Here is a 13367-nt window from a genome sequence, read left to right on the forward strand (position 1 = left end):
GGGAAATAGCCCAAAAGCTAAAGGACCTGTAGGGCATAGCCATGACTTTTGGGGAGAAGGCTGCATTTGGACACAATGTTACCTTAGAGTCACCAGGGGCGAACTGAGTAGAGGAAGGGTGTAACAGATAACGAGTGGAGGTCCCTAACACGTTTAGCCGAGGCAAAATTATCTCAGTGAACCTGCCTGGGATAACGGAGAGCCTTAAGATTCAGGGTTAAGCTTTCCCGGCGCACCCTTTCCAACGTGGGCTGAATCAGAACCATAAATCATAAACGAGAGTCCACTGGGGGGGCGCCAGAGTGTCCATTCCCAATGAGGCACTCGGGTCACTCATCAAGAAAAATAGACAACAATGCGTGTTTTCTCACGATGTGTAAAGATCTGTTAGCCCTGCCCGAAAATGTCCCATAGCTGGGAGACAACCCAGGGGTGTGGCCTCCACTTCTGAGAGAGAGGGTCCCACCTGGATAAAAGATCTGCACCCGAGTTGAGGCAACCGAGGACATGAGTCGCCCAAAGCGAGAGCATGTGCCCAGTTCTCCCCAGCAATAGGGAGCGAGCAAAAGTTAGGCAGGAAAGAGACAAGTCATCTGTTGATGCACGCCACCACTGACATATTGTCGGTTCTGACCAGCACAAACAGGCCCAACAAAAGCAGGGGGAAGGGCGTTAGCACCATATACACCGTTAGGAACTCCGGGTGATTAGTATGCAGTGCGCTCTGCACCAGTGTCCATATCCCCCGAATCAATTGGCCATTGTACAGCGCACCCCACCCTCGGGGGAGATGCGTCTGTGGTGATCACTGTGCGGGACACAACTCAGGCCATGGGAGCCACCTGACAATAGCAGGGGGTCCCACCATTGGGTCATGGCCCGTAGGCCTGATGGGGACACCCGAAGCGACCAACTTAGGCTGTGAGATTTGTCCAGGTGAGTGGCTAGCACTCAACACTGGAAGGGCAACATCAACAATAGCCCCAGGGGAACATCTTCGGTCACAGAAGACATCATCCCCAGTAGGTGTAGGCACTGGCGAAAACAGAACTCGGACGGACACCATCCGTGAGGATAGAAAAGCACGATACGCGAGTGAGTCTAGCTCGAGACCCAGAATCGGAATGTGCTGAGATGGAGTCAGACAGCACTTTTTTCTGGTTTCTTAGGAAGCCTACAGACTCTATACGGGACAGTAGCATGGATGTGTGTAACACTGCTTGCCCCTTGACTTTGCCGCCACCAGCCAATCGGCTGTAATAGCCGGCGGCTCGTGGGCATTCAGAGTTTTTAGACTCCGAGGTGCTCGCTGAGGGCACGTAGGTCTAGAATGGGACGCAACATCTCGTACCTTTTCGGAACCAGAAAATACCAGCTGTTCCAGTCATCCTGGATCTTCGACATAGGAACCACTCAGATTGCCTTCCTCTGGAGATGAGATTATATTTCCTCCCTCAAAACGGCTGCTGAGGGTCCGGGAACAGGCAACATGATGACGCTGCAGGAGCGTGGGGGCACACAACAATTTGTAGTCTGTGCCCTGACATCACTGTTTGCATGATCCAGGGCGGCAATGTGTATTGCATGCCATTGGTCGACGCAAACAGCGAGCCTCCAGTGAAGTGTCATCTGAAGAGAGATTGGGGACTGGGAGCGATGGCTTCTTTTTCCATTTCCACCTCTCTTGAAAACTGTGTCTGAATGTGGAGAGGGGAAACTTTTCATCAAACTCACAAGCGGGAGGCACAACACTTTGACACCGTGAACAATGTGGGACTTGGGGTTGAAAAAACTGTGTTTATGTGCCAAGGTTTACCTAAAGCCCGACCCACTCTGGGTACAAGGGCCTTGGCGATCAGTGACATACCCCGATTGGCAGTGCCACCTGGGTGTACTGTTGTAACAACGAGCTTCACTCGATTTAGGCAATAAGATGCATTCCGGTAGCCACTAGACCGCACACATAAAAAAATAGACCAAGGGGAAAAAAACGTTATCATGGAGGTTACCTTACCGACCAGTCATACGTAGCCTAGAGGCGACAGAGCACCTTGTAACTTAGCTGGGGATGGGACAGACAGCTCTCTGGAAAACTGACCCATTCTATGTTGACGGACCGGGGCAATTCGTAATCAAATCTAAATCCCAGGAATGAAAATTGCTGAGCTGGAGAAAGACAGCTCATTTCGGAGTTCAGATGAACCACAGAGACTGTGTGTGGGATAATGGCATGGTCGTGTCCAACCCTGCTTGTTCCCTCGACTCCGCTACCAACCACAAATCACCTACAGGGCCCATTACCTGTATAACTAGACATCTCAGACTAGTGAGCTACAAGCAGAAATCAGCAATGAATCCCAGTATGTGGGAAGGGTGCCCCCTTTTGGACAGAGTGAATCATCCAATTTATTACTCCCAACATGGGGAGATTGATATACCCCTTGAACCCTGTTAACACCATGGAACGCGGGGTACCGGAGAGGCAGTAAACATGGACAAGCTTCCAACACATGTTGTGCATCCGTGAGACTGTACAGCCTGCATGAGACCCAGCCCCCATGAGACCCAGCCCCCTTATGAGCACAGAGGGCTCCGGCAATGGCTGACGACGTACCCCGTTTTCTGTAACAAATCACATTGGAACGACACAGCTGCTCGGGGGCTACTTCCTCATTGGAGGAGCACGCAAGCCCCGCTTTGCCTACTCCCTCCAACTCCAGGTATTGAAAATGGAAATGGGGAATGGGACTCAGCCGAGGTACGGGCACCCGGAAGAGGAGGTTACTATCAGAAACCAGTGCCGCAGACTATTAATGAACAGTGCCAGCCCCTAGTCTCCTGGCTGAGACATACAAGACAACAAACATGAGTATCTTTTAATTCATTGGGGCATGGTCGCAAACCCGAACCCAAATTGTTAGCCTTCGTCACTTCTATCGCGTTAGCCATCGTACTTATTTATATAGCCAGGCCAATCAAATGACAAGAATAACTAATTGTTTGTGATTAGGAAACTTATGAGAACCATACAAACTTCAGCACACAACGTCCAGGGGGTGAGCACACTCTACCACTATCGGACAGTTTAGTTGGCGCAGCGCAAGACAGTGTTGTGTTCCAAATCATTCCTGTTCACACTGAGTTGAAGAGCGGAATAATTGAAGGAATTAATCCAGATTCAACTGTGGAAGGTGGGGCTTTCAGCGTGGCACGGATTTCATTGGCCTTGTCAGGCGTGATTGTAGATCCTTCAACAACCAAAGTCACGAGAGTGCGACTCCCCCATAGTATGTTGTACCGAAATTGACAGACTGAAAGGGAACCATTGATTTAAAAGTTTGACAAACTATAGTAAGCAATCTGGCAGTAAGCAATCTGCCAACGGTGGCATAGGCAAAATGTTATAATAACACAACTACAACAATATTTGAACGATGTTGTTAGCTAGGAGTAATACTGGCTGTTCCTCCTGTTCCAGTGAGATGGTTCATATCGTAGCCCATGAGGAGGGACTGGAACACCATCTCAGGTTCTATGTGAAGGTACAGTACAATCTCTACACTAAACTAACCATACACCGGTAGATATATCTACCACCTCATCATTTGTCCTGATCTCATATCTCATATCTCATATCTCTCTCATATCTCTCTCTCTCTCATATCTCTCTCTCTCTCATATCTCTCTCTCTCTCTCTCTCATATCTCTCTCATATCTCTTTCATATCTCTCTCTCTCTCATATCTCTCTCTCTCTCTCTCTCTCTCATATCTCTATCTCTCTCATCTCTCTCTCTCTCTCTCTCTCTCTCTCTCTCTCATAGCAATTCGACACATACAACACAGAGTTACACATGGAATGAACAAAACATAGTCAATAATACAGTAGAACAAAATAAAACAAAAAGTCTATATAAAGTATATATCTACTTAATGTTAGATCCCTTACTTCAAAGGCAATTATAGTCAATGAACTAATCACTGATCATAATCTTGATGTGATTGGCCTGACTGAAACATGGCTTAAGCCTGATGAATTTACTGTTTTAAATGAGGCCTCACCTCCTGGCTACACTAGTGACCATATCCCCCGTGCATCCCGCAAAGGCGGAGGTGTTGCTAACATTTACGATAGCAAATTTCAATTTACAAAAAAAATGATGTTTTCGTCTTTTGAGCTTCTAGTCATGAAATCTATGCAGCCTACTCAATCACTTTTTATAGCTACTGTTTACAGGCCTCCTGGGCCATATACAGCATTTCTCACTGAGTTCCCTGAATTCCTATCGGACCTTGTAGTCATAGCAGATAATATTCTAATCTTTGGTGACTTTAATATTCACATGGAAAAGTCCACAGACCCACTCCAAAAGGCTTTCGGAGCCATCATCGACTCAGTGGGTTTTGTCCAACATGTCTCTGGACCCACTCACTGTCACAGTCATACGCTGGACCTAGTTTTGTCCCATGGAATAAATGTGGTGGATCTTAATGTTTTTCCTCATAATCCTGGACTATCGGACCAACAAATAATCTGCTCAGACCCCAACCAAGGAACATCAAAAGTCGTGCTATAAATTCACAGACAACACAAAGATTCCTTGATGCCCTTCCAGACTCCCTCTGCCTACCCAAGGACGCCAGAGGACAAAAATCAGTTAACCACCTAACTGAGGATCTCAATTTAACCTTGCGCAATACCCTAGATGCAGTTGCACCCCTAAAAACAAAACAAAATACTCATAAGAAACTAGCTCCCTGGTACACAGAAAATACCCGAGCTCTGAAGCAAGCTTCCAGAAAATTGGAACGGAAATGGCGCCACACCAAACTGGAAGTCTTCCGACTAGCTTGGAAGGACGGTACCGTGCAGTACCGAAGAGCCCTTACTGCTGCTCGATCATCCTATTTTTCTAACTTAATTGAGGAAAATAAGAACAATCCGAAATTCCTTTTTGATACTGTCGCAAAGCTAACTAAAAAGCAGCATTCCCCAAGAGAGGATGACTTTCACTTTAGCAGTGATAAATTCATGAACTTCTTTGAGGAAAAGATTATGATTATTAGAAAGCAAATTACGGACTCCTCTTTAAACCTGCGTATTCTAAACCTTCAAGCTGCATACTGGACCCTATTCCAACTACTGAAAGAGCTGCTTCCTGTGCTTGGCCCTCCTATGTTGAACATAATAAACGTCTCTCTATCCACTGGATGTATACCAAACTCACTAAAAGTGGCAGTAATAAAGCCTCTCTTGAAAAAGCCAAACCTTGACCCAGAAAATATAAAAAACTATCGGCCTATATCGAATCTTCCATTCCTCTCAAACATTTTAGAGAAGGCTGTTGCGCAGCAACTCACTGCCTTCCTGAAGACAAACAATGTATACGAAATGCTTCAGTCTGTCTGGTTTTAGTCCCCATCATAGCACTGAGACGGCACTTGTGAAGGTGGTAAATGACATTTTAATGACATCGGACCGAGGCTCTGCATCTGTCCTCGCGCTCCTAGACCTTAGTGCTGCTTTTGATACCATCGATCACCACATTCTTTTGGAGAGATTGGAAACCCAAATTGGTCTACACGGACATGTTCTGGCCTGGTTTAGATCTTATCTGTCGGAAAGATATCAGTTTGTCTCTGTGAATGGTTTGTCCTCTGACAAATCAACTGTAAATTTCGGTGTTCCTCAAGGTTCCGTTTTAGGACCACTATTGTTTTCACTATATATTTTACCTCTTGGGGATGTTATTCGAAAACATAATGTAAACTTTCACTGCTATGCGGATGACACACAGCTGTACATTTCAATGAAACATGGTGAAGCCCCAAAATTGCCCTCGCTAGAAGCATGTGTTTCAGACATAAGGAAGTGGATGGTTGCAAACTTTCTACTATTAAACTCGGACAAAACAGAGATGCTTGTTCTAGGTCCCAAGAAACAAAGAGATCTTCTGTTGAATCTGACAATTAATCTTAATGGTTGTACAGTCGTCTCAAATAAAACTGTGAAGGACCTCGGCGTTACTCTGGACCCTGATCTCTCTTTTGAAGAACATATCAAGACCATTTCTAGGACAGCTTTTTTCCATCTACGTAACATTGCAAAAATCAGAAACTTTCTGTCCAAAAATGATGCAGAAAAATTAATCCATGCTTTTGTCACTTCTAGGTTAGACTACTGCAATGCTCTATTTTCCGGCTACCCGGATAAAGCACTAAATAAACTTGAGTTAGTGCTAAATACGGCTGCTAGAATCCTGACTAGAACCAAAAAAAATTATCATATTACTCCAGTGCTAGCCTCTCTACACTGGCTTCCTGTCAAAGCAAGGGCTGATTTCAAGGTTTTACTGCTAACCTACAAAGCATTACATGGGCTTGCTCCTACCTATCTCTCTGATTTGGTCCTGCCGTACATACCTACACGTACGCTACGGTCACAAGACGCAGGCCTCCTAATTGTCCCTAGAATTTCTAAGCAAACAGCTGGAGGCAGGGCTTTCTCCTATAGAGCTCCATTTTTATGGAACGGTCTGCCTACCCATGTCAGAGACGCAAACTCGGTCCTCAACCTTTAAGTCTTTACTGAAGACTCATCTCTTCAGTGGCTCATATGATTGAGTGTAGTCTGGCCCAGGAGTGGGAAGGTGAACGGAAAGGCTCTGGAGCAACGAACCGCCCTTGCTGTCTCTGCCTGGCCGGTTCCCCTCTTTCCACTGGGATTCTCTGCCTCTAACCCTATTACAGGGGCTGAGTCACTGGCTTGCTGGGGCTCTCTCATGCCGTCCCTGGAGGGGGTGCGTCACCTGAGTGGGTTGATTCACTGTTGTGGTCATCCTGTCTGGGTTGGCGCCCCCCCCCTTGGGTTGTGCCGTGGCGGAGATCTTTGTGGGCTATACTCAGCCTTGTCTCAGGATGGTAAGTTGGTGGTTGAAGATATCCCTCTAGTGGTGTGGGGGCTGTGCTTTGGCAAAGTGGGTGGGGTTATATCCTTCCTGTTTCGCCCTGTCCGGGGGTGTCCTCGGATGGGGCCACAGTGTCTCCTGACCCCTCCTGTCTCAGCCTCCAGTATTTATGCTGCAGTAGTTTATGTGTCGGGGGGCTAGGGTCAGTTTGTTATATCTGGAGTACTTCTCCTGTCCTATTCGGTGTCCTGTGTGAATCTAAGTGTGCGTTCTCTAATTCTCTCCTTCTCTCTTTCTTTCTCTCTCTCGGAGGACCTGAGCCCTAGGACCATGCCCCAGGACTACCTGACATGATGACTCCTTGCTATCCCCAGTCCACCTGGCCATGCTGCTGCTCCAGTTTCAACTTCCACCTGACTGTGCTGCTGCTCCAGTTTCAACTGTTCTGCCTTATTATTATTCGACCATGCTGATCATTTATGAACATTTGAACATCTTGGCCATGTTCTGTTATAATCTCCACCCGGCACAGCCAGAAGAGGACTGGCCACCCCACATAGCCTGGTTCCTCTCCAGGTTTCTTCCTAGGTTTTGGCCTTTCTAGGGAGTTTTTCCTAGCCACCGTGCTTCTACACCTGCATTGCTTGCTGTTTGGGGTTTTAGGCTGGGTTTCTGTACAGCACTTTGAGATATCAGCTGATGTACGAAGGGCTATATAAATAAATTTGATTTGATTTGATTTGATAAAGTGAGTGTAAATGAGGTAAGATAAGGGAGTTAAGGCAATAAATAGGCCATGGTGGCAAAGTAATTACAATATAGCAATTAAACATTGGAATGGTAGATGTGCAGAAGATGAAGATGAAGAAGATGAATGTGCAAGTAGAGATACTGGGGTGCAAAGGAGCAAGATAAATTAATAAATACTGTATGGGGATGAGGTAGGTAGATAGATAGATGGGCTGTTTACAGATGGGCTATGTACAGGTGCAGTGATCTGTGAGCTGCCCTGACAGCTGGTGCTTAAAACTAGTGAGGGAGATTTGAGTCTCCAGCTTCAGAGATTTTTGCAGTTCATTCCAGTCATTGGCAGCAGATAACTGGAAGGAAAGACGACCAAAGGAGGAATTGGCTTTGCGGTGACCAGTGAGTGCCAAGTGTCACATTTGGAGGAAATCTGGCACCATTCCCAATGTGAAGCATGGTGGTGGCAGCATCATGCTGTGGGGATGTTTTTCAGCGGAAGGGACTGGTAGACATTACATGATCAAGGGAAAGATGAATGGAGCAAAGTACCGAGAGATCCTTGATGAAAACCTGCTCCAGAGCACTCAGGACATCAGACTGGACAATGACCCTAAGCACACAGCCAAGACAATACAGGAGTGGCTTTGGGACAAGTCTCTGAATGTCCTTGAGTGGCCCAGCCAGAGCCCGGACATGAACACTATTGAACATCTCTGAAGAGACTTCAAAATAGCTGTGCAGTGACACTCCCCATTCAAATCAAATCAAATTTATTTGTCACATACACATGGTTAGCAGATGTTAATGCGAGTGTAGCGAAATGCTTGTGCTTCTAGTTCCGACAATGCAGTAATAACCAACGAGTAATCTAACTAACAATTCCAAAACTACTACCTTATACACACAAGTGTAAAGGGATAAAGAATATGTACATAAAGATATATGAATGAGTGATGGTACAGAGCGGCATAAGCAAGATGCAGTAGATGGTATCGAGTACAGTATATACATATGAGATGAGTATGTAAACAAAGTGGCATAGTTTAAAGTGGCTAGTGATACATGTATTACATAAAGATGCAGTAGATGATATAGAGTACAGTATATACGTATACATATGAGATGAATAATGTAGGGTATGTAAACATTATATTAAGTAGCATTGTTTAAAGTGGCTAGTGATTTATTTTACATCAATTCCCATTATTAAAGTGGCTGGAGTTGAGTCAGTGTGTTGGCAGCAGCCACTCAATGTTAGTGGTGGCTGTTTAACAGTCTGATGGCCTTGAGATAGAAGCTGTTTTTCAGTCTCTCGGTCCCAGCTTTGATGCACCTGTACTGACCTCGCCTTCTGGATGATAGCGGGGTGAACAGGCAGTGGCTCGGGTGGTTGTTGTCCTTGATGATCTTTATGGCCTTCCTGTGACATCGGGTGGTGTAGGTGTCCTGGAGGGCAGGGAGTTTGCCCCCGGTGATGCGTTGTGCAGACCTCACTACCCTCTGGAGAGCCTTACGGTTGTGGGCGGAGCAGTTGCCGTACCAGGCGGTGATACAGCCCGACAGGATGCTCTAGATTGTGCATCTGTAGAAGTTTGTGAGTGCTTTTGGTGACAAGCTGAATTTCTTCAGCCTCCTGAGGTTGAAGAGGCGCTGCTGTGCCTTCTTCACGATGCTGTCTGTGTGGGTGGACCAATTCAGTTTGTCTGTGATGTGTACGCCGAGGAACTTAAAACTTACTACCCTCTCCACTACTGTCCCATCGATGTGGATAGGGGGGTGTTCCCTCTGCTGTGAGAGGATCTGCAGAGAAGAATGGGAGAAACTCTCCAAATACAGGTGTGTCAAGCTTTTAGCGTCATACCCAAGAAGACTCAAGGCTGTAATCGCTGCCAATGGTGCTTCAGTAATGGGTCTGAATACTTGTGTAAATGTAATAGTTCCTTCTTCTTTTTATATAGTTGCCAAAAAAACTGTTTTTGCTATGTCATTATGGGGTATTGTGTGTAGATTCATGAAGAAAAAAACAAACAATTTAATCAATTTTAGAAGGCTGTAATGTAACAAAATGTGTAAAAGTTCCTACCTGGTTGTTGCCGTCTTATTTCGCTGTTGCTTCCTGGTGCTTTCCGGAAACAATAGCACTGTGCTTAATTTAGCAAAAATATGGCTTTGATTTGACACCTAATTTGACATGCTACTCTGAACTTCATATCAAATCGTATTGGTCACATACACATGTTTAGCAGATGTTATGTTGGTGCTCATGGGTCCTTTAAGATAAAAATGACCAATACTTTTTAAGACTTTCTAGTAAATGTTTTTTAAGACCCCTTTTCTATTTGTTTGACCAGAAATCAAAGCCATTACTTATACCAAATTTTTATGATGGAAAGGGGTTGGAAAAATATTTCTATGCCTTAATTTCCCCCAAAATATACCTGTCCTTTAACTTTGGAAATGACCATTTGCAAAACAAAAGTCACATGAACGTTTCCATGATTTTCTCTCCAGAGTCAGAAAGAAAAACAGAACATAGTCACCTACACCCAGCCTGTGAATGAAGAGTGACAACCCAATGTTCCATCACATTTCAGCCAGTGTCACGTTCTGACCTTATGTCTTTGTTTTAGTATGGTCAGGGCGTGAGTTGGGTGGGTTGTCTATGTTCGTTTTTCTATGTTGTGTTTTGAGTTTGGCCTGGTATGATTCTCAATCAGAGACAACTAACGACACCTGCCTCTGATTGAGAATCATACTTAGGTAGCCTTTTTCCACCTGTGTTTATTTTCTGTTCTGTGTTTTATGTATGCACCGTACAGGACTGTTTCGGTTTCATTTCGTTCTCTTTGTTGTTTTATTATTTAGTGTTCTGAGTTACAAATAAATATAATGAACACTTACCACGCTGCGCATTGGTCCTCCGATCCTTATTACTACTCCTCGGAAGAGGAGGACGAAAATCGTTACAGAATCACCCAAGACCAAAGGACCAAGCAGGAGTGTAGCGAAGTCAGGTAGGAGACCTGCGCCAACTCACCCTGCTTACCGGGCAGGCACCACGTTATGCCGTGAGGCACACGGTGTCCCCGGTGCACAGGCATAGCCCGGTGCGATACATAGCAGTGCCTCGTATCGGCCAGGCTAGAGTGGGCATCGAGCCAGGTGCCATGAAGCAGGCTCAGCGCATCTGGTCTCCAGTGCGTCTACTCAGGCCGGGGTACATGGCACCAGCCTTACGCATGGTGTCCCCGGTCACCTCGCCTCACTGGCCTGGCTACGGGGAGCATTCAACCAGGTAAGGTTGGGCTGGCTCGGTGCTCGAGAGCTCCAGTGCGCCTTCACGGTCCAGTCTATCCGGTGCCACCTCCAGGCACCAGCCCTCCGGTGGCAGCCCTCCGCACCAGGCTGTCTCTCTGTCTCCTTCCTACAGGTGCTCCCGCCTGTCCAGCGCTGCCAGAGTCTCCCTCCAGTCCGGATCTGCCAGAGTCTCCCTCCAGTCCGGATCTGCCAGAGTCTCCCTCCAGTCCGGATCTGCCAGAGTCTCCCTCCAGTCCGGATCTGCCAGAGTCTCCCTCCAGTCCGGATCTGCCAGAGTCTTCCTCCTGTCCTGAGCTGCCAGAGTCTTCCCGCTGCCCAGCACTGCCAGAGTCTCCCGTCTGTCCTGAGCTGCCAGAGTCTTCCTCATGCCCAGCGCTGCCAGAGTCTCCCATCTGTCCTGAGCTGCCAGAGTCTCCCGTCTGTCCTGAGCTGCCAAAGTCTCCCGTCTGTCCTGAGCTGCCAGAGTCTCCCGTCTGTCCTGAGCTGCCAGAGTCTCCCGTCTGTCCTGAGCTGCCAGAGTCTCCCGTCTGTCCTGAGCTGCCAGAGTCTCCTGTCTGTCCTGAGCTGCCAGAGTCTTCCTCATGCCCAGCGCTGCCAGAGTCTCCCGTCTGTCCTGAGCTGCCAGAGTCTCCCGTCTGTCCTGAGCTGCCAGAGTCTCCCGTCTGTCCTGAGCTGCCAGAGTCTCCCGTCTGTCCTGAGCTGCCAGAGTCTCCCGTCTGTCCTGAGCTGCCAGAGTCTCCCGTCTGTCCTGCGCTGCCAGAGTCTCCCGTCTGTCCTGCGCTGCCAGAGTCTCCCGTCTGTCCTGCGCTGCCAGAGTCTCCCGTCTGTCCTGCGCTGCCAGAGTCTCCCGTCTGTCCTGCGCTGCCGGAGTCTCCCGTCTGTCCTGCGCTGCCGGAGTCTCCCGTCTGTCCTGCGCTGCCGGAGTCTCCCGTCTGTCCTGCGCTGCCGGAGTCTCCCGTCTGTCCTGAGCTGCCGGAGCCGCCAGTCAGCCAGGAGCTGCTGGAATCGCCTGTCACGCCAGCGCTGCCGGAATCACCCTTCACTCTGGAGCTGCCGGAGTCTCCTGCCTGTCCGGTGCTGCCGGAATCTCCCGTCCATTCGGGACCCGTGGCTTTGGTCCCCAGTCCGAGGTCGGCGGCGAGGGTCGCCACTCTTAAGAGGCCACGGAGGCGGGCTAAGAGGTGGACAAGGACTATGGTGGAGTGGGGTCCACGTACCACGCCACCGCGGACAAACACCCACCCAGACCCTCCCCTATAGGTTCAGGTTTTGCGGCCGGAGTCCGCACCTTTGGGGGGTGGGGGGGTACTGTCATGTTCTGACCTTAGTTCTTTTGTTATGTCTTTGTTTTAGTATGGTCAGGGCGTGAGTTGGGTGGGTTGTCTATGTTCGTTTTTCTATGATTTGCTATTTCTGTGTTTGGCCTGATATGGTTCTCAATCAGAGGCAGCTGTCAATCGTTGTCCCTGATTTGAGAACCATATTTAAGTAGCCTTTTTTCTATTGTGTTTGTTTTCTGTTTTCTGTTGTCTGCACCAGCCAGAACTGTTTTCGGTCGTTTCTCTTTGGTATTTTTGTTATTTCCGTGTTCCTTTTAATAAATATGGACACATACCATGCTGCACCTTGGTCCTCACCTTCTCCTTCATACGACGATCGTTACAGCCAGGAACGTCAGAGGTGATAATACAGTCTGAACAACATATAAAAAAGCTCTGAATGGAATGAAAATGGTCTGGATTCAGTTGAAATTTTGCTGCAAAGTTTTGGCAATGAGGGTGCTCATGGCATAAAAAGGTAAGACTGAATTTCAAACAGGATAATAATGCGAGTTACAACAATTCCAGGGAGAGAGAATGTTTTTGCAATGTCTACCCATAATGTTCCCCTGATGTTTGAGTGTCCAGTTATCAGTTAGTTATGGGAACATTCTATGTATGTTAGCGAAACCTCCTGAGAACCTATTTAGCATGTGTTGGTGTTAGAGTTAGGAGAAGATTCCCTCAATGTCAAACAGAACTTACCCAGAATAAGGTTAACATTCTCAGAATATGCAATATTAATGTTGTCCATTTTTCTGAGGGTTAGGAGAATATTCCATCAACATCACATCAAACATAGGACATTGGTTGTCATGTTCTCAGAATATAAGACATTAATGTTCTAGACACGTTTCATGGGAATGTTACAAGAACCGTCCTGCGTCCAATGACGTTTAAAACATAGGAAGTTCTGTCATAGTCCCCTGGAGATTTTTGTCTAGTTCCCAGCTAGTTCTGGGGACATCCCTAAATAATTTAGGATGTCGCTTGATGGTCCCACACAGTCCATTGTTACTGTTGACGAGCCCATCAAGGCCCTGCTGATTGGTGAACCATACAACCTAATTGACAGAG

The sequence above is a fragment of the Oncorhynchus kisutch genome, linkage group LG13, assembly GCF_002021735.2.
Source record: "Oncorhynchus kisutch isolate 150728-3 linkage group LG13, Okis_V2, whole genome shotgun sequence".
Taxonomy (NCBI): Eukaryota; Metazoa; Chordata; class Actinopteri; order Salmoniformes; family Salmonidae; genus Oncorhynchus; species Oncorhynchus kisutch.